The sequence below is a fragment of the Canis aureus genome, chromosome 7, assembly GCF_053574225.1.
Source record: "Canis aureus isolate CA01 chromosome 7, VMU_Caureus_v.1.0, whole genome shotgun sequence".
In the NCBI taxonomy this organism is placed as follows: domain Eukaryota; kingdom Metazoa; phylum Chordata; class Mammalia; order Carnivora; family Canidae; genus Canis; species Canis aureus.
This window is the reverse complement of record NC_135617.1, coordinates 59,063,930-59,086,857: the sequence shown is the minus strand read 5'-3', so window position 1 is coordinate 59,086,857 and position 22,928 is coordinate 59,063,930. Positions and strand designations below refer to the sequence as shown.

At 33.6% G+C, this 22,928-nt stretch overlaps 1 protein-coding gene across 7 annotated transcripts in view; it reads right to left on the bottom strand.

Moving 5' to 3' along the window:
- The window catches only part of SUPT3H (SPT3 homolog, SAGA and STAGA complex component), a 603,243-nt gene that overhangs the window by 446,638 nt on the left and 133,677 nt on the right, over positions 1-22,928 (bottom strand). Inside the window, exon 2 of one of the 7 annotated variants that reach the window (XM_077903823.1) lies at positions 17,804-17,961. The exons of the other annotated variants lie outside the window; for them this stretch is intronic. The gene's annotated coding sequence lies outside the window, so the exon portion shown is untranslated. The remainder of the gene's footprint in view (positions 1-17,803; positions 17,962-22,928) is intronic. 7 annotated transcript variants of the gene reach the window in all.

The window sequence follows — 22,928 nt, the reverse complement described above, 5'->3', positions numbered from 1 at the left end:
TAATACATATTCTCAATTGCACAGGGAACATTATCCAGGATAAATCATACATTAGGACACAAAACAAGCCTTAGTAAATTTAAGAGGGCTGAAATATTATCAAGCAACATTCCTGACCACAATGGTATGAAACAAGAAATCAATTACATGAAGAAAACTAAAAAATTTACAAATATGTGGAGAATAAACATGCTACTGAAAAATCAGTGGGTCAAAAAAGAAATTATGGGAGAAATTTAAAAAGTATCTTGAGACAATTCAAAATGGAAATGAAACATATATTTATGCAATTCAACAAAAAGAGGCCTAAGAAGGAAGTTCACAGCAATAATATGTACCTATTTAAGAAACAAAAAGAGTCTAAAAAAGTAAGCTAACTCTATAACTCAAGGATCTAAAAGAGAACCAATAAAACCAAAGTTAGTAAGAGGAAGAAAATAAACTTTGGAGCAGAAAAAAATTAAATAAAGTCTATAAAGATAAGACAAAAGATCAAGGCAGTTAAAAGATAGTTCTTTGAAAAGATAAAATTGAAAACCTTTAGCTAGACCCACTAAGTAAAAAAAAAGAGAGAGACTAAAATAAATAAAATCAAAAAAGAAAGATATGTTACAACTCAAAAGAAATACAAAAGATGGTAAGAGACTGCTATGAATAATTATTTGAGGGCAGCCCAGATGGCTCAATGGTTAAGCGTCGCATCCAGCCCAGGGCCTGATTCTGGAGACTCAGATCGAGTCCCACATCAGGCCTCCTGCATGGACCTGCTTCTCCCTCTGCCTGTGTCTCTGCTTCTTTCTCTCTTTCTCTCTCTCTCTCTCTCTCTCTCTCTGTGTGTCTCTCATGAATAAACAAATAAAATCTTTAAAACAAAAATTTTAAAAAAAGAAAGTCCATGGTATTTTGATAGGGATTGCATTAAATGTGTAAATTGCCCCCGGTAGCATTGACATTTTCACAATATTAATTCTTCCAATCCATGAGCATGGAATAGTTTTCCATCTCTTTGTGCCTTCCTCAATTTCTTTCAGAAGTGTTCTGTAGTTTTTAGGGTATAGGTCCTTTACCTCTTTGGTTAGGTTTATTCCTAGGTATCTTATGCTTTTGGGTGCAACTGTAAATGGGATTGACTCCTTAATTTCTCTTTCTTCAGTTTCATTCTTAGTGTATAGAAATGCCACTGACTTCTGGGCATTGATTTTGTATCCTGTCACACTGCTGAATTGCTGTATGAGTTCTAGCAATCTTGGGGTGGAGTCTTTTGGGTTTTCTATGTACAGTATCATGTCATCTACGAAGATGGAGAGTTTGACTTCTTTGCTAACTTGAATGCCTTTTATTTCTTTTTGTTGCCTGATTGCTGAGAGTTGGAACAAATCATCTTAAGATTTATGAGGAATCAGAAAAAAACCCGATAGCCAGGGGAATATTAAAAAAGAAAACCATAGCTGGGGGCATCACAATGCCAGATTTCAGGTTGTACTACAAAACTGTGGTCATCAAGACAGTGTGGTACTAGCATAAAAACAGACACATAGATCAATGGAACAGAATAGAGAACCCAGAAGTGGACCCTCAACTTTATGGTCAACTAATATTCGATAAAGGAGGAAAGACTATCCATTGGAAGAAAGACAGTCTCTTCAATAAATGGTGCTGGGAAAATTGGACATCCACATGCAGAACAATGAAACTGGACCATTCTCTTACACCATATACAAAGATAAACTCAAAATAGGTGAAATATCTAAATGTCAGACAAGATTCCATCAAAATCCTAGAGGAGAACACAGGCAACACCCTTTTTGAACTTGGCCACAATAACTTCTTGCAAGATACATCCATGAAGACAAGAGAAACAAAAGCAAAAATGAATTACTGGTACTTCATCAAGATAAGAAGCTTCTGCACAGCAAAAGAAACGTCAACAAAACTAAAAGACAACCTACAGAATGGGAGAAGATATTTGCAAATGACCTATCAGATAAAGGGCTAGTATCCAAGATCTATAAAGAACTTATTAAACTCAACACCAAAGAAACAAACAATCCTATCATAAAATGGGCAAAAGACATGAACAGAAATCTCACAGAGGAAGACATAGACATGGCCAACATGCACATGAGAAAATGCTCTGCATCACTGGCCATCAGGGAAATACAAATCAAAACCACAATGAGATACCACCTCACACCAGAGAGAATGGGGAAAATTAACAAGGCAGGAAACCACAAATGTTGGAGAGGATGCGGAGAAAGGGGAACCCTCTTACACTGTTGGTGGGGATGTGAACTGGTGCAGCCACTCTGGAAAACTGTGTGGAGGTTCCTCAAAGAGTTAAAAATAGATCTGCCCTATGAGCCAGCAATTGGACTGCTGGGGATTTACCCCAAAGATACAGATGCAGTGAAACACCGGGACACCTGCACCCCGATGTTCATAGCAGCAATGTCCACAATAGCCAAACTGTGGAAGGAGCCTCGGTGTCCATCGAAAGATGAATGGATAAAGAAGATGTGGTTTATGTATACAATGGAATATTACTCAGCCATTAGAAATGACAAATACCCACCATTTGCTTCAACGTGGATGGAACTGGAGTAGTATGCTGAGTGAAATGACTCAATCGGAGAAGGACAAACATTATATCTTCTCATTCACTTGGGGAATATAAATAATAGTGAAAGGGAATAAAGGGGAAAGGAGAGAAAATGAGCGGGAAATATCAGAGAGGGAGACAGAACATGAGAGACTCCTAACTCTGGGAAACGAACAAGGGGTGGTGGAAAGGGAGGTCGGCAGGGGGTGGGGTGACTGGTTGACAAGCACTGAGGGGGGCACTTGATGGGATGAGCACTGGGTGTTATGCTATATGTTGGCAAATTGAACTCCAATTAAAAAAATAAATAAAAAATTAAAAAATAAAATAAAACAAAATTTAAAAAATAAGATTAGTTTATTAAAAAAAATCATATGAGAACAAATTGGACAATATCAAGAAATGTTAAATTTATATACATCCTACCAAGACTGGATAATGAAGAAATGGAAAATCTAAACTAATCAATAACCAGTAAGGAGGTCCAATCTGTAATCAGAAACCTCCAAACACACAAAACTCCTGGACCAGATGGCTTCACTGGTGAATCTCACCAAATATTCAAAGAAGAATTAATACTAATCTTTCACAAAGTCTTCCAAAATAGAAGAAAATCTTCCAAAATCATTTTACAAGCAGAATTACCCTAATAGCAAAACCAAGTAAGGACACTACAAGAAAGAAAAATTATAAGCCAATATCTCTGACAAACACAGATGCAAAAAAACTAAACCAAACAACAGCAAACTTTTTCAACAGTACATTAAAAGAATTATACACCATGATCAAGTGGGATTTTTTTCCAGGGATACAAAGATGGTTCAACATCAGCATATCAGTCAATGTGATTCCATATTAACATAAGAAAGGATAAAAATCATATGATCATCTCAATAAATGTAGAAAAAGCATCTGACAAAATTTAACACTGATTTATGACAAAAACTAAAACAAACACTCCACAAAGCTAGTATGGAGGGAATTACCTCAACATAATAAAAGCCATACAGGACAAGCCCACTGCCAACATCAGACTCAATTGTAAAAGGTTGGAAAGTGTTTCCTCCAAGATCAAAAACAAGACAAGGATGCCCACTCTTACAACTTTTATTAAACATGGTATTGAAAGTTCTATCCAGACTAAGGAGAAATAAATAAAATGCAACCAAATTGGAAAGGAGGAAGTAAAACTTCCACTGTTTGCATATGATTTATATATAAAAACCCTAAAAAGACTCAATCCAAACACTACTATAATAAACAAATGCACTAATATTGTAGAATACAAAAATACACAAAAATTGTTTCTATGCATTATAACAAACTATCAGAAAGAGAAATTAAGAAAAACAATTTCATGTACAATTGAATCCAAAAAAATAAACACCTAGAAATAAGTTTAACCAAGGAAATGAAAGACCTATATACTGAAAACTGACAGACATTAAGGAAGGAAATAGAAGAAAACAGAAATAAATGAAAGCTATTTCATGCTCAGGGACTGGAAAATAGTTAAAATATTCATATTACTCAAGGCAATCTATAGGTTCAATCCAATCCCTATTAGTATTCCAACGGCATTTTTCACAGAAAGAGAACAAGCAATCTATATGGAACCAAAAAAAGATCTCAAATAGCCAAAGCAATCTTGAAAAAGAAGAACAAAGCTGGGAGCATCATACTCATTGATTTCTAACTATATTATAAAGCTAAAATAATTAAAACAGCATGGTATTGGCATAAAAACAGACATAGAGGGCAGCCCAGGTGGCTCAGCGGTTTAACGCCGCCTTTGGCCCAGAGTGTGATCCTGGAGACCTGGGATCCAGTCCCGCGTCAGGCTCCCGGTGCATGGAGCCTGCTTCTCCCTCCGCCTGTGTCTCTGCTTCTCTCTCTCTCTCTCTCTGACTCTCATGAGTAAATAAATAAAATCTTAAAAAAAAAAAAAAAAACAGACACATGATCAGTGGAACAAAATACAGAGCCCAGAAAGAAGCCCATGCACATATGATCAATGAACTCATGATCCAAGAATATACAAAGAGGAAATTCCAGTCTTTTCAATAAACAGCATTAGGAAAACTAGACAGTTATATGCAAAAGAATAAAACTGGACAACTATCTTATACCATACACAAGAATTAACTCATAATAAATTAAAGACCTGAACGTTAAGACCTGAAACCATAAAAGTCCTAGAAAAAAAAACAAAGGCAGTGAATTCCTTGACATAGGCCACATAGGACACCAAAGGTAAAAACAAGAGAAGTGAAAATAAACAAGTAGGACTACATCAAACTTTAAGTCTTGTGCACAGCAAAGGAACCATCAACAAAATGAAAAGGTAACCTTCCAAAAGGGAGAAAATATTTGCAAACCATTTATTGGCTAAAGGATTAATATCCAAAGTATATAAAGAACTTATATTATCAATAGCAAAAGCCTCCAAATAATCTAATTAAAAAATGGAAAGCTCTGAATAGACATTTTTTCAAAGACAAACAGATGGCCAAAAAGTACTTTAAAAATGTTCAATATCATTAACGATCAGGTAAATGCAAATAAAAACCATAATGAAATATCAGTCAGAATGGTTAGTATCAAAAAGGTAAGAAATAACAACTGATGGCAAATATGTGAAGAAAAGGAAACCCCTGAGCACTGCTGGTGAGAAAGTATACTGGTACAACCACTATGGAAAACAGTATGGAGGTTCCTCAAAAAATAAAAAATAGAAACATGATCCAGCAATTCCATTTTTAGATAACTATCTGAAGAAAATGAAAAGACTATATCCAAATATATATATATATATATATATATATATATATATATATATATGTATATACACACACACACACACACCTATGCTCACTGTAGCACTATTTACAATAGCCAAGGTATAGAAAAAAATCTAATGGCTGTCAATAAATGAATGGATAAAGAATTTGTGCTATTATAGTCAATGGAATATTATTCAGTCATAATAAAGAATGAAATCTTGCCATTTGCAACAACATGGATGGACCTTGAAAGTATTATGCTACATGAAGTAGGTCAGGCAAAGACAGACAAATAACATGATCTCTCTCACATATGAAATCTAAAAAAAGCAGTCTAACAACAACAGCAAACCACAAAAACAAATACAACAAAACAAAACAAAACAAAAACATGGTCCTAGATTTAGGGAACAAACTGGTGGTTGCCAAGGCAGGGGCTAGAAGGGTGAGAGAAATGGGTGAAGGTGGTCAAAGGGTAATAAGTAAATAATTTAAAAATGCAATGAAGTGGTCTTTAGTTGAAAAACAAGGAGGAAATTCTTTGGCATTCAAAATTCTTATTTCCCTATAAAAGTGTTAATTTAGGGGCACCTGGGTCACCCAGTCAGTTAAGGCCTGCCTTCAGCTCAGGTCATCATCCTGAGGTCCTGGTATCTAGCCCCAAGACAGGCTCCCTGCTCACCACCACCCTCCAACCCCCGCTGGCTCATGCGCGTGCTCTCTCTCTCAAATAAAATCTATTAAAAAAAATTTTTTTTAAGTCTTCATTTGCTCTGTACAGAGACTGTTCATATATATAAATGGTATAAAAAAACAATGCAAGCTACTGATGGCAATATTACAATGGGAAATTTTTATTTAAGAAAAAGCATTTTATGAAGCATTCCTAAAGCAAAATTACAGGGCATTTTTTAGAGTACAAATAAACTTGTAAGTATCTTATACTTTATGAAGAACAGAAGGAACTATGACAGCATGGTTGCTGGATTCTTTCTTTTCTCTCATCTGTCTCTGCCTGTTTCTAAATACACACACACACACATACATGCAGGAAAGTGCACTGTTTACCAAGAATAACAGTAAGCAGTTAATGTCTAAATTACAATTTATATGATTTGCAAATGAGATAAAATTCTCATCATTTTGTAACAAATAGAAATCAGACTTTCTACTTGAGTAAATAAATTACTGAAATTCACATGACCTACATACACACACACACACACACTCACACATTAGCCCTTAATATAAAATACATTGTTTGTAAGCAGGCCGTGACCAGAAAAACCAAAGTCCTAAATAAAGATGTTTTAAAATGCAGTTCTAAGCTTTTAACATGGATTTTTTCACTAGGAAACTCTAGTATTTTTATCAAAGATATCTTAAGATTTTAAGATTATGTCATGAAAACAAGATCTATAATGTTAAACATTAAGACACTCTATCAAATTTATCTTTCTCTTTCCAGGGCCTGGTGAGGAGTAAGAGTTCAATAAATACTTTCTTGTTGGGCAAAACTGAAGATAGTATATTCCTATTAAGCTTTCACAGAAAAGCTGTATCAATAGGTCATAGGAAGTCATAATCTGTGCGTGAAATCCAATCCAAAGATTATCATACAGAATGCTTGACATAAGCCCACAGCTAGACTATAAGACCCTGAAAAACATCAAAGAAAATCATTTTTAGTTCCTTAAGCTAACACATAGATTTTGAAATTTTAATTATTTTATCTGTATATATAAAATATATCTTTAAGCAAACAGTGAACAGATCATATATCTGTTCCACATCAAGAATTTAAAACATCAAGATTATGTGTCAGGGTTTTGGCCTTCCTTTACTAGTTCATGCGTGCATTAGAAACGAAGGACCAATTCCTGGTTATTATTCACAGGTCTTTACACAGCCTGTATTGCTATTTCACAACTGACATGACCTGACCACCAAAAACATTCAGTCCAAGTTTACATTCGGTAGCTTTTATTACAGATACAATAAACACAATTTTTCCATCTTCCAAATAAGTAAACCACATTCTAATATTAACCCTATTTTCCACTTTATACACTACATATATACCCCTTCTCTCCAGGAGAATCACGTTTTATAGCCCTTGTTTGACAAGGAAAAAAATACCACTCTGAATGGTATTTCAAAGTCAGGTCAGCAGTATGGAGGAAGAAAACACCTCTATCATCTATTCACTTTTATAAATAAAATGTCCTGTTCTACTAAACCAATTGTTTATTTAAAATGGCATCCCAAAGTCATACCTTTAAAGAAAATTACCCAAGTGCTGATTGTATTGATGATAACTGTTTTCCACCAAAAAAATTTCAGAGTAAAACTCATTCGTAGCTCTGTAACTAAATTAGTAAAGTAAAATGTTTATTTTCTAATGCCTTTATAAGTACATGTAGCAGAAACCATTTTATTTAAATACATGCATATATACACAATTAAAAGCCGCTCTCCAAATTGGCATCAAAGCTATTATAAACACATATTTGGTTCTAGAGAAAATATACTATGGTTGTATGCAACAAAAAGAATGCAGTTGCAGTAGAAAATTCCTTGAATTTGAATCTGCTATGATTTTTTTTACAGTGACTTATATCTTTAATTTAAACTTAATCTTATCCTGAGTAGTAGTCATCTAATCTCACGCTGCTTAACAATTTTTACTCCAAAACAGGTTGACTACTCACTTAGCAAATGTAGGTTTCCAAGATACCAAGTCACAAAAGACAGTATTAAAATGTTTAAACTACTGTAAAAAGACCTGTAAATACCAGAATAATTTCTCTAAATTGAAGATTGTGGACCTAGTTCCTGGGAATTTGCAAGTTTTCGTAGTATTTCTTGTATTAAATTTTTGTATCAATAAAAAATAATAAATCAGCAGCCAGAGCCTAATTGTGGCAGGATAATGGAAAGTCAGGGAAGGGGAACCTGGAATGCTAACTTAATATACAAATAAATGGCCAAGTAATGCCAGGCTATACTACACACAGATTTCATAATAACTAGAATAGAGAAAAGTCACAGGAAATTGAGTTATCACAAGAAAAAAAATAGCTATGATGAGAGCTTTCCAACCCAAGTCCCTTGGAAAAAGCCACCAACTGGGTACAGGTGGATAGATTTCAGCCCCCTCAGACTGTGAAGTGGCTGGCTGGGGCTGGGGTATTCAGGATCTCCCTGGTCTGCTGTCTCGTGTCAAGAGCAAGTTAGTGCTTTTATATCCCATGGCCTACTCTCATTTTTAGTTGTGCCATGATGTGACAAAAGATTGCAATACTCTCATTTTTAGTTGTGCCATGATGTGACAAAAGATTGCAAACCACTGAAAAGACATAACAAACTCTTATACCGCAGCAGTCACACTGGAGTGAGAAGTCTGTCACATAATATTAAGCTCATTGTTTTGATTGTTACTGGTATTACGGATTTGTTTTTAATTTCTGAATGTTTTGATTTCATCGTTTCATTAGATTTAAATTCATCAGAATAAATAATAAGTTGCTATGTAGACTTTTATGTTTGTATATAATTCAGTATTACCAGCACAAAAATGCTTTAAGTGTAAATGGGGTCTACAAGGATTTCTTTCCTCCCTTTTAATGGGATCTGTAACAAATTGCAAAGCTGAAAAATACCTGGATTAGTGGGTGTGGGGTTAGACTATTCATGGAAGCTCAGGTCTCTCACCAACTTTGTGACCCTGGGTCAGTTATTTCCCTTCTCTTTAAGCCTTCGCTTCCTCACTTGTAAGATAGGGCTAATGACAGTGCCTATCCATGGAAGGGTCTACAAAGTGATTAAGCCCAGTACCTGGTATACAGTAACACTTGCAAAGAGCATGTCTTATGTATAACAAACGCATACTTTTAGTTTCACTTATTTAACTCATCTTAGATAAAAGACAATGGAAACCTGACTTTATATATGTGACCATAATCCATCTTTAAAGGGGCTGGAGGGTAGTTATATTGCTTTAGGAGGACTCCTACCATTCTAAAAATACTGTCCCGCAGCTGTTTAAAATTTATTTTTTTAGACCATAGCACCACTGTTTGGTTGTTTCCAATTTCTAAACCACAAATAGTAAAAGTGTACTCAGTCTACTGCAAACATAAATAGCAAATGCACGCTTCAGCACTTTTTAAAGGATATGGAAATTGGCAACAAAAATGCAGTTCATGTTGAAAATTTATGACAGCCCTGCCATATTTCTTCAGAAATACAATCAGGTAAAAATTAGGAAGATCTCTACCAGCTGGGTGGTATTTTTATGTTTTTTTACTTATATTTTCACTAACTGAAAGACTTTCATTATGCAACTTCTGGCACTTGATAAAATAGAGCAATAGTACCTTTGCTAAAACCACAGTTTCTTTGGTTATGTTTAGCATTACACAAACATCTTTCACCTTAGATATCCTTTTGCATTAGAGTGTTTAATTTTAAATTGACTAAAGGGAATTTCTTTTTACAGAATATTATGCTTTCTGGATATCATTAAGCACAAGAATTGTATTTTCATAACTTCTCAAAAGGTTACGTGTGTGTTACAATTATTAGGCATTTGGTTCCATAAAAATATTGTGAAAACTACTGCTAAAAGATGAGAATAGAAAAGTGATTCAGGGAAACCTAGAGAAGACTGATCTACTGTGATGCTATAAATTGAAAGAAAAAAAGCCCTGTTTTCTAAAATATATAAAAAGGAACATGGATTTAGTATCTCTCCCCTGATGCAGTTTTTCTAAAATAACACATCCTCAGCTTCCAAGGAGAAGAAAGAAAAGAAAAACAACCTGCTACATACAGAGTTTGAAATAAATAATTTTTACCATTAAACTCAACAATGGAGAAATAAGTTTCCCTTATTTCCCTTATTATTGAAGAAATTATACTTCAATACTGTTTCTCATAACAGCATTAAAATTCCTACTGCTATATATTTAAACTAGTTTTTAAGTACCAGTGCAAGCAAGATTGAAAGATTACTTGTTAATCTTTTGATGCAATCAATAAAGCTGTTGAATCAACACCAAACAAATGATTAAATAAATGGAGGAGAAAACAGCACTTGGTCATTTCAGATGTTTTTAATGAGATTTTTTAAATGAATAATTCAAAAGCTGATGAGCTATTAGTTCATATTATATCCTAAATATTTAATTGAAAGAATAAAACTACCAAGGAATTTTTAATGGCTCCTACTTTTCGTGGTGGTTCTTCTTTATATACATTTTTATCAAGCATGCTTAACTAATAAACATTTTCAAAGATTCATTAAATATATGCTCATTGGATTGGATGAAAAGTTTATAAGCATCTTATAACATATGCTTTTATAAAGTAATAAAAATAATATAAAGAAGACTTCAGATTAAAATATGCAATGTGACAAAATGAAGGTAAACAAAATGAAAAAGAGAAAAGTTCTGGGGTACCTGTAGAAAAATTAACTGGCTATATTATATGTTTTATTTTACTGAAAAAAATAAGAGAGTCAAGACTATCAAACTATTATGCTTTATATTTTTAAGGCCCTATTTACATAATGTAAACAGTGTTCTTTTCCCATGTCTTATAACAGGCACCTGATTTTTGCCACATAATTGCTTTCCTTTGTATTTACAAACTAGAAGGCAAACCTAACTGCTAAGCAAAAAACACCAATTACATAACATTTACATACATTTTAAGAAACAAAAACAATTTTCTCATCTACAGTTAGCATCTATTCAAAATGTGAACTTATAAAAGCATTCAGATTTCATTTCTTCCTACTTTGAATACTGTTTAAATAATACAAACTTGGTATTACTGCACTACTGCATTTCTAGAAATTATCTTAAAATCTCTCAAATTCTCATTTTATATCTTGTTTGCTGAACAAGATATCATTTGAAAGGTCCACTGCTTTGAACTGTCCATTATAAAATGACACTTAATCATATATTCCTAAAATAAGAGGTAGTCTAATCAATATGAAAGCTTGAAACAAAGTAGTATTTTTAAAACAACTTTTTAAATTAGGAATATATATTCTAGTGATGCAGTTTTCCGATTTGAAAGAGGATCACTTTTACAAAAATTGAGTGGCATTTTGTTTTCAGCACTAGGAGAAAAAAAACAGAATAAAGGTATAAATGTCTATCTCATTTGCTAGAATCATAAGTTCTAAGATAGAATGAGGAATTAAACAGCAGTTTTTGAAACATTCAAAGCTTGCAATATAAAACTAGAAAGTTTTCTCCTAATAATTTAAAAGAGCTTTTGGTTCAAATACTTTTTTAAAAATTATTAACTATAAAATTGGAGAGAAAAAATATCCATCTCTAATATATTACAATAATTTGCTGAAATTTTCATGCGTGAAACAAATCAAGTTTCAGAATTTGGGAATCGCCACAACAATGAATTATAACAATGTCATTTATAATAAGGCTGACATACTTAAAAGAATTTCCATTTTGTTAAGTTGTAAAATAACTTAGATTTTGAAGAAAATTACTGTGATTCTAAGTTAACTGTAATAGCTGCCATGACTGGTTTTTGATCAAGTAAAGAGCTGTTAACTTTTTAATTCTATACACACAGTCCTTGAGTGACTCTGGGTCTTAACCCAGTACAATTTCACACTGCCTGAAATTGTAACATTTGGAACACTAATGTCAGTTATTGAAACAGTTACCTATTCTTTGTACCTATTAACTTCTAATCATATCTGCTATTTTAAGCTCTGAATAACAGAGGACTAAATCATGTGATTAAGGGTATAGAAAAATGTAAAAAAAATAGCTATAAACAGACCGATTATAACACTTCATTTCCGGTACTGTTACTTCCTTCACAAATATTTGTGTTATTTTATAATAGTTTAAACCCTTAAAAAAAGAAATAATTACACATCTGTGATCATCTCGAGATACAGGCTCCTTAAAATAAAAGTGCATACAATTTTATATTTTAAAATTTATTAACCCAAATATAAGGTGTATCTGTTTTAAAAAAGAACTATTTCAAATGCTGCTGTTATGTTGGATTAAATTGCATACACAGTTCATGAAAACCTCTAATACAGAGTTAAGTCTATTTTTCCTTGCCAGAAAGAAAACAAAACAGCTTAATTGTCATACCATTACAAACTGAAGTTATATACAAATAACATAACCCGAGACCTACTCTGATCATCTAAGGAACTACAAATTAAAGCATCAATCTTCACAGTCCAGCAGCACTTTAAATAATTTTATGAAAAAAATTATTTTTTTGCACATTTATTTCTTTACCACATGAAATTCATTTCCTGGGCTTCTTACAGAGAAAAAAGTCACTTGTTTTGGAGCATAGTATATATCAAAAAATACTTGGTAATCCAATAGACTATTTTTCCTACATTATGGTCAGGCAACAGACCCCACCAAATACTGAAGATTGACATTTGTAGGTAATTCAATAGTTAGATGATGATTCTTCAGTAGTTTCACAGTGGCACAATTTTTCACATTACTTGAAACCACTGTTAAACCTATAACACATTTTCTGTTTCGCTATGGGTATTTTTTCTATCTTTAACCCTAAAAGAAATATCTTTTATCTGTTTGCAGTACAAAAAGCATTCATAATTCAGAAATGTTTTCCTTTTTTGCAATGCATGACTTTGAACTCAAGATTTTTCAAAGATCAGTTAAACATTGTGTTTCTTTAAGACCAGAGCCTTATTTATGTGAGCCTGTGGCTTACCTAACAAGAATTTTTCTGTTCCAGGGAAAGTCAGTCAGTTTGTATCTTAAATACCATAATCTAGTTTCAATCCATATAGACATCTGCAAGGGAAGGCACTCGTCAAATGTTACAACCAAATCATAGATTGTAAGAATAATTTTTCTACACAACAATGAGAAAACAAAAAAGCAAAACGATGGAGGGAAATAAAACATGTGATATTAAAAATTAATAAGCAACAACACATTTATCATTAGTATAACAGTACACTTATGTAATGCTTTCTATACAATTCAAATACTTAATAAAACCCCAACGTGAATACAGTGAGTGCCTTTTTAATCAGATGCCATGGAACCTGCATATAATAATAACATCTAGAAATTTGTTCTGTAATCATATGATTGTACAAAATACTGTCTGTGTAATCACTATGTATATTTTATTGCCTATTTCTAAAAGCTACCAATATTAAATGACAAACTGCCAATGTTACATGAAAATAAGTATAAATTAATGCATTAATGAAAATTGAACCCATAATCAAAACATCTAGTAAAATAAAGCAGATACCATTTTGAGTGATTGTTTACGGTTTTATTAACTTAACAAACTTTCAAGACTCTAAAATCTTACTAAAGTGTAGCTAGTATAATAATCTCACATGTACAATATGCTACTAGCACTTAATATATAAGAGCTACTATTGGTAAGTGCTTTATTTTTTTTAAATAAGTTACGCTCAAAGTACCTTTCACTTTAGAGATGATGAAAATGATGCTCAGAAAGGTTAAGTAATTCACCTGAAGTCAGACAATTATTAAGTGGTAGACAATTTGGCTCTGAAGTCCATGTTTTTATCTATCCTTATAAGCATCATAGTAAAATATTACTTTTAAATTTTGAAAAAAAATGTGACATTCACGGACATAATGCCTAGATCAAATATGTAGGAGATTATATGAGCATACATAAATATCTTAAGACTTATGAAAAACTTTTGTACTTGTAACAAATGACTGTTCTGTACCTATCTTATCTGCTACTTTCTACATTCAAAGGAACAAATCAAAAGAGTGGTTACCTAAAGTTTGGATACTCTTAATGTGAATTAAACAGTCACATGTGCACATAATCACATGTATACTACTTACTAATAGGAACAATATGAGAATTTCAATAAACTAATATTAAAATGAAGCATAAAAATATTTTCTGATGATTACTAACCTATAATAAAATCCATATTAAACTATTTTATTTATTGAAATTTGAATAAGTTTAAACAAGTAATAATATGTCATTCATTTTGCTTTTAATGTGAACTAAGTTACTCTTTGAATTTTAACTACCCTCATTTTATAAAACCAAAGGCCCCAAATCACTATGTGAAACTTGAAATTAATACTGCATGTCAATTACACCTCCAAATAAATAAATAACATAACATAAAAAGCTGAAGTCTATTCTAGAGTTTCATGTAAGAATTGGTAAATGTAAATAATCTCATTCAGCAACTTTCCAACTTAAAATATAAGAATTCACTTCTAATTGCTTGAGTTGTTCACTCAGGTAAGTTTCTTATTTCTTTTCCAGTGAATAGTGTTTGGTTAAATATAGGAAAAGCTGTACCACCAATGGAATGTGATTATCTATAATGAAAGTAAGTTATTCCATATTCCCATTTTGAAAAGTAAATGAATATATCAACACACCCTATAACATTTATATAAACCTTAAAATACCAGCTAGCTGAAAGCGAACAGAACATATAATCAGGATAATTTCATACCATGCATAATCATTCTTCACAGCATTTTTATTATGCAGTATGGAATGGATTATAGTAAATGTATTTCACACATGCTATTTCTTATTCAAAAGGAAATACAGAATAGGATATAAAACAGTTCTAGCCAAATCTTCATTCAAATCCAACCTTCATGGACGCCACTGTAATTGAAAGACATTTCCAAACAGATAGCTATGGACTTCATTTTCCTTTAAAATCATATGTCTTTCACATCTGTTCCAACTAAAACATTCATGTTCTTAAACTTTACCAAACTGTCTTATGCTTAGTTTTTAAAATATTGTAGTTTTATTTTGTTTTACTTTAATTTACAACTAGTTATGCTCAAAAAATTGTTTAAATTTTCAAATTATGCTAACATGTTAAAAAAAACAGTAGAGTATGCATACCTAATCAACATTTTAATTCAGTGATTTCCTAAGTTTCTCAAACTTCACTTACTTTTAACTAACCTTCATGCAACTCCTTAAAATGGGATAAAGAAAATATTTTGTCAGTTTAAGATTAACACGTATTCATATTTTTAATATGAATTTTTAATTTCACTATGAATATATCTTCCAAAACAGAGTCAATGGTTCCAAGATCAGACATCAAAATGAATACTATTAATTTCAATACTGCACTTTTCTTTGACTTACTCAATAATTATAAATTAAAAGTAAACATGAACTATTAAAATATGACATAAAAATCTCTGACTTAAATGATGATACTCCTTTTTGTAGAAGCCTCTACAAAATTATAAGATTTCACATAATTATGAAATGAGTTAAAACAAGTTTCAGATCCAGGGTATATTAAAAATAATTATAAGCAAAATGATAAAGAGAGGGGGGAAAAAGAAGCATGGAAATTAGCAAAAGCCTTATGTATTTCTTGATGAAATATATTTAAAATGTAAAAATCTAAAATAACAAAAATTTAAGATTACTAATTAACAATAAATTCAGAAGCATTTATAAAGTTCATAGAAACTTAATCAGGTTGGTTTCTATCAATGATCTCTTGCATAAAGTAGTCAAATGGCTAGTTTAGGAAGACTGCCTAAATAATTTTATCCACAGGCCTTTCTTAACAGGTAACTTCAAAAAATCATGTATACTATCACCATTCTTCCCATCAAAATCCCAATTTTAAAATGCTTTTGCTATTCAGAGTATTCACCTAGAACAATTAATGGTTCTCAACAAAATAATGCAATATTTGCAAATATAAAATTCCATTTAATGTACTGAAGAATGAATTATTTTTTAAAATATTTTATTTATTTATTCATGAGAGACACAGAGAGAGGCAAAGACAGAGGGAGAAGCAGGCTCCATGCAGGGAGCCCGATGCAGGACTTGATCCCAGGACTCCAGGATCACGACCTGAGCCGAAGGCAGATGCGCAACCACTGAGCCACGCAGGTGCCCTTGAAGAATGAATTAATACAACAAGGGGATACTTGTACTTTTTACACTGACTTTCAAGTGCAAACATGCAAAACGTAGAAGGATAATACAGCATAAGTTGGGTCCATTCTATAAAATGCATGTACCTGCATATAAAAATAGCTAGAGAACAATTACAAGGCAACATGGAATACAAGACAGTTTAGATACAGTTTATACACAAATACCAATAAACTATAAAGATAACGTTAATTTCAGTGAGATTACTGATGGCAGACTCCAAAAAGGAAGTTCTATCCCCTGGTTTTGGAGGAAGGTTCCATTTTCATATAAAACACAGAAATAGGTAGTTATATTAAGTCATGGAAGAGATGGTGATGAACAAAGGAATGAAGGGGGCAGAACAGAAAATAACATAAAAACAACTAAAATAAAGGAGATATGGGTGACGGACACTGAGGGAGGCACTTGACAGGATGAGCACTGGGTGTTTTACTATATGTTGCCAAATCGAATTCCAATAAAAACATATACAAAAATAAATAAATGAGTCTCTTGTAGACAGCAAAAAAATATATAAAATAAAATAAATAATAAAATAAAATAAAATAAAATAAAATAAAATAAAATGAGATATATACCATGAAGTTAATAAATGGCATTTATATTTATCCAACTATGAGATCAAAATCTGAGGTGTCAACTCTGACATGTGTTCTCTCCTTTAAACTCTGTAGTTAAACAATCACCAATTCCCCTTAATTCTGCCTCCTAACCACATCTGAAATCAGTTTTCATTTCCAGTTCCCTAGTAACACTCCCAGGATTCAGACTAACCATCTCTCTCCTGAACCCCCTTTGTGATCTCCTAGGTAGTCTCCCTGAATCTCCTCACTCCCATCTCCATCTCACCCTAATGTGACACCAATTCTCTGCCAGGTTGGTCTGTTTGAAATGTACATCAGGTCCGGTTAACCCTCACTAAAAAAACTTCTCAGTGGATCCCCAATGTTCTCAAAATAAAGCCTAGAGTCTTTAACATGACATTATTGATTTGGTCCTTACCTTTATTTCCAGTTTCACCTTATACTCCTCCAACCTCATATGGAGGCTTCATCCTGCCCACGAAGAACCTCTCTCTCAGTTCATCAGGTACAACCTACTCTCTGCATCTCTTTCTTCATCTTCAGGCCAGCTCAACTACAACTTTCCCAAGGAAGTTCCCCTTTGACCATCTCTCTCTCCTCAACCCTCTCAAACTAGGCTACATCTTAGAAACTCAACAAGTACTTCTCTATGGCAGAAGCTTTAGATATACTTACAATTATTTGACAATTTTTATTATCTTTTAAATGACAGCTTTCTATTATAAACTGTAAGTTCCACAGAGGAAGGATTATATCTTTTTGTATTCCACTATTCCCCAGTACTTGGACAAGAGTTAGAAATAATAAATATTTGCTACCTGCTAAGTCAAGAAGACACAGGAAGATGGTGCCACTCAGAAGACTCACAGGATATAAAAGGCTCTCAGGTCACCAAATATTCAATCTCAGAGAGCACTTGTAGATGATCTACTTTAGCAGTTTCCAACTATATTCATCGGAGCCTTGGGAGAATGGACTAGAAAAGCAAGATATTGGATCCATTTACTACACACCTCTGCCCTTGCTCCAACCAAATCAGCTTCACATTTTGTGCTTTTACACACTGGGGCTTCACATAATATTTCATCCAAAAAAGAAAAAGAAGTTGAAAACCTCTATGTTGAGTAATTTCCAAATCCTCATCCATTCACATAAGCTCCCTTCCTCCTGTTATCATTTTTAACATACTGATAGAAACCACTCTAGTAACTCTGCCACACCCTAAAATCATCTTAATTTTCCGATTCCTTGACTCCTCCACATCTAATCAGTTACCAGATCCTAATATTCTTGCTTTCTCACTTCTATTCCTTTTTCCCCATCTCCTCTGCTGCTAGACAAAAACAGATTCAAATCCTTTTTGTTCCTTGAATTACTACAACAGCTTCTTACATGGCTTACTTAACTCCAATCTCCCCTTCCTTAATAACACCCGTGTTGGACTTATCTTTCTCATACAGTGCCTTCCTTGTATCCATAATAAAAATGTTTGGCAGATTCCAGTTTAACATCCTAACAAAACCAACTGCCCCTCTCTGGCTTTTAAAGTCCTCCTTTTATAACCTGCCCAAACCACCTATTTCAATCTATTAGGCTTCCTTCTTCTTTGATCAGTTTTCTCCAAACTACATCATAATCATTCAAGGAGGATGCTCTACACTTCTCCTCTGTGTAATCCAGACCACAAATCTAAAGCTGAACAGCCTGAGTTACCAAGGCATATCAGATATGGTAAAATAGAACTTCATGTTCCCAGCTTGACAAGTTTAAACTGTAAGAACTACCTTTATATCTGCTGCACTCTCTGTTCTTCTTCAGTGCATTAAGTTTTGGCATAAACTCCCTCAATTATATAATATTAAATTACTGAACTTATGAAAGACCTTAGATAATATAGCCCACAACCTTCATTTTATAGATGAGGAAGTGAAACTCCTTGTTCAAGGTCACACAGTCAAGTTAATGGGAGGCCAGACATACACTGCAAGTCTAGCTCAGCTCCTCTATTTCTGATACTCCAGCTCTATTTTCTCTTATATTATAACAATCATGAAACGGGACTAGACTTGGACTGCTAGGGTTTGAGTCAAGGTCACAGTGTATACTTGAAAAACAATGTGATTCTTCATAATATTAATTTTTAGCTACTTATCTTTCCAGCTGTGCAAAATGCTAAGACTCATTCATTTAACAAGTATTTATTGAGCGCCTACTCTGTGCTTGGAATACATCAGTGAACAAAACTGACTAAAATAACCATCTTTGGGAAGAATACATATTAGTAGAGGAAACTGCTAATATATGAATAAATAAGTTAAATATTTACAGTTTCAGGCAGCCATAAGGTCTTTAGAGAAAAATAAAGTACAGCAAGGTATACTGTTGTTTAGAGATATTGGAAATGAAAAGCAACCAACATCCATGACAAGAAGAGAAGAAAAATGAGAAGAGTGAGGTTTGGAAAGGCAAATGAATAGTCTTTTTAAGAAGGAAGGTGAGCAACTGTGTCAAATGCTACAGATAGATCAAGGAAGATGAGCACTGAAAAATGACCATGAGATTTAGTAATGCAGACGTCACTGGTGACCCGAGAAGTTTTGGATGAGAGATGGAAGCACAAATCTGAATGAAGCAAATTCAAGAGATAATGGAAAGATAACAAGAGAGCACAAGCAACTTTTTTTGAAGAGTTATGCTAAAAGGGGAGCAGAGAAATGAATGGTAAATGGAGAGTGTGTGATCAAGACGTTGTGGTTGTTGCTGCTGTCTGTTGCTTATGATGAGAAATCTGTGCAACTCTCTGTGCTGTTGATCCAATAGAGAAAGAAATTCTGGGGTAGGGAAGCCTGGGTGGCTCAGTCAGTTAAGTTTCTGCCTTCCGCTCAGGTCATGATCCCAGGATTCTGGGATTGAGCCCTGTTCAGCAGAGAGTCTGCTTCTCCCTCTCCCTCTGCCCTTCACTCATGCTTGCTCTCTCCCTCTCTCTCAAATAAATAAAATCTAAAAAAAAAAAAGAAAGAAAGAAAAAAGAAAGAAAAGAAAAGAAAAGAAAAGAAAAGAAAAGAAAAGAAAAGAAAAGAAAAGAAATTCTTGCGTAATGTCCTTGAGAAAGTAGAATCAAAATGTATGTGTGGATGGTTTGCCCTTAGATGGTAGTATAGATATTTCAACTATAGGAACAATCAAGAAGTGGGCACAGATGGATGCATGTATGTATCTGGTGATGGAAACTTATGTAAGTTTTCTACTGAATAATTATATCCTCTAAATGAAATAGGGAGCAAAGTCAGCAAATGAGAGTGAAGATAAGGGAGAAGGTGCTAAAGGTTTACGGAGAAAGGAGAACGTATGAAATGGCTGTCCAACAAAATAAGTGAATAGACCAGAAGAATAAAAGTTGGAAAAGGAGTAAAATTTGAAGGTACTGACCATGGTTTAAATTAGAAAAATAAGTACTGTGTGTTTCCTGACACACTGACTTGTGTCTATTCAAGTACAGAGTTGGCAGAAAGTTAATCCAAGGAAGGAGTGAGAGAGAAGCCAAAGAACTGAAAGGAGAAGTAAAAAGAGAAAAAGAAGTTAAAGAGTTTAGCGTATTTGCATTGTGACGATTATACTGACAGACTATAGATTACAAGTGGGTAAAAGAGGGAGATGAGAATCCAAGAATGGCAAGAGAATTTTTAAAAATGGCCAGGTCAATGGATTTGTTGGTAGTGGGATAATAGAAGGGTGTGATGTGAAGAGAAATAGTGGTGATCAAAAAGAGCGGGAGTCTTCAAACTGAGCTCATAAAATGGTTGCAGTTATTGATGATACTAAGATAAAACTGTAATCAGTAGCTAAGATGAGGGACAAGATGTTTAGATACAAGAAATACCCACTTGTGATCTCAAATTTCTGACCAAGTCTTCACACCTCTAATAATGCCCTCTAAATCTATGTAACTGGGAACTCTGCCTGGACCATATGTTTTTAAAAGTCCCATTCTGGCCCTCTTCTGGTCATGCCCATTTCTGCTGGGGAAGAAGTCCATGGGAGCCAAGCAGACTTGCTTGACCCAAGCCTGCATCCTCTTTTATTTAAAAAGACTATGTTTCAGGTTCCAGGACCCTCAAAATTCCTGATCCAACATGAAAACCCAAGTTCAGAACCAATACAAACTTCTTCCTTACATCCTTCCTAAGTACTGATTATACTGTCAGTTTATTTACCCTTAAATCTAAGGGATACCCAAGAGGAGATACAGGGATGAGAGGAGTTTGAACATGTTAGGTGGAGTATCTACATCTGTGCAAGCAAGATTCCTCATCATTGGGAGTGAGAACAGAAAGAAGTGGGCAGAGGGAAGGGCAGACTCCCTGCTAAGCAGGAAGCCTGGCACAGGGCTCCAAGTGGTAGGACCCTCAGGGATCATCATCCAATGTGGACGCTTAACCAGCTGAGCCACCCAGGTGCCCCATAACCTCACAAGACTTTAAAAGACAAAGGGAATAATTATTATTTTATGATTGGGAAAAGTAAAGGAAAGGGGTGATTTGACAAGGTCACATATATCAATCAGTTAAGTGGATAACATAACAACCTCAGTCTCCAATTAAAATGCAATTATATTTGAAATAAAAATATAACCCAGACTTTCAAATCTTGGGAAATTTAAAAACACAATGCCAAATAAATGTTTCAAAGGAGAAATCATAATAGTTATCAAAAAAATACTTAGAACTAGAGGACACTGAAAACTGATATACCAAATGTGATACTATTATTTTATACATATATATATATATATATATTTGATCTTCATCCCAGTTCCTAGCAAGAAACTCCTAAAACTCATGGAATTTCTTAAGTGATTAGAGCAATAAAGATGTCATTTGTTATGTTAATGACATTTGGAAAGCCCCTAGGTAACGTAAGCTAAGGATAGGAGCTTTTGCCAGCAGATCTAACCATAGGATTAGAGGGTTGGAACTTTCACTCCTACTCACTTAACTCTCCCACCTCCTCTGGATAAGGAAGAAAACAAAGAGATTGAGTTCAATCACCAACAGCTAATCAATAATACCTATGTAATGAAGATTCCGTAAAAACTCAAAGGACCAGGTTTAGGGAGCTTCTAGTCTGGTAAAGAAAGAAAGATTCAAGGGCAAGTGATACACTTAAAGAACAGAGAACCTTACACCCATCCCACACACCTGGCTGTTCCTGAGTTACAAACTTCTGTAATAAACTAGTAATCTAGTAAATAAAATACTTCTCTGAATTCTGTGAGCTACTCTACCAAATTAATTGAACCTAAGGTGGGGGACTGTGGGAACCATCAATAGCCAGTTAGTCAGAACCATGGAACCACGGCTAATGACCTAGACTTGCCATTGGCATGTGAAGTGTGTATGCTGGGTGCAAGTCTTGTAAGCCTGAGCCTTTAATATATATTATCTCGTTTGGTGATGTGGAAGAAAAAAACAATCAGACATCAGAATTGCTGTCAGACTAATACCAAGACATGTGAATATGGCTAAAGTTATAGTGCCACAACAAAACAAAACAAAACAAAACAGGCAAGCATACTTTAGAAGACAAATATCAATGTGTTTGGTATTTAATGTTACACATATAGAATGAGTCCAAAGAAAGGCAAAGAAAAGAAACCATAAAGCCAGAAAAAAATGAAATAGAAAACACTGAAAAAAAACAGTATCAACAAAACTAAAAGCTACTTCTTTTAAAAGAGTTTACCCAAGATTGGTCAGGAAAGAAAGATTCAATGTGGGAATGAAAAGGACAACATAAACCTATAGAGAGAAAATACCATAAATATCTTCACTGAGATAAATTTGAGAAGATGAACTGGATAGTTTCCTAAAAAATTATAACTTAATAAAATGAATTGAAATAATAAACCTAAATACATCCATGGCTATTTAAAAAATTCATTCT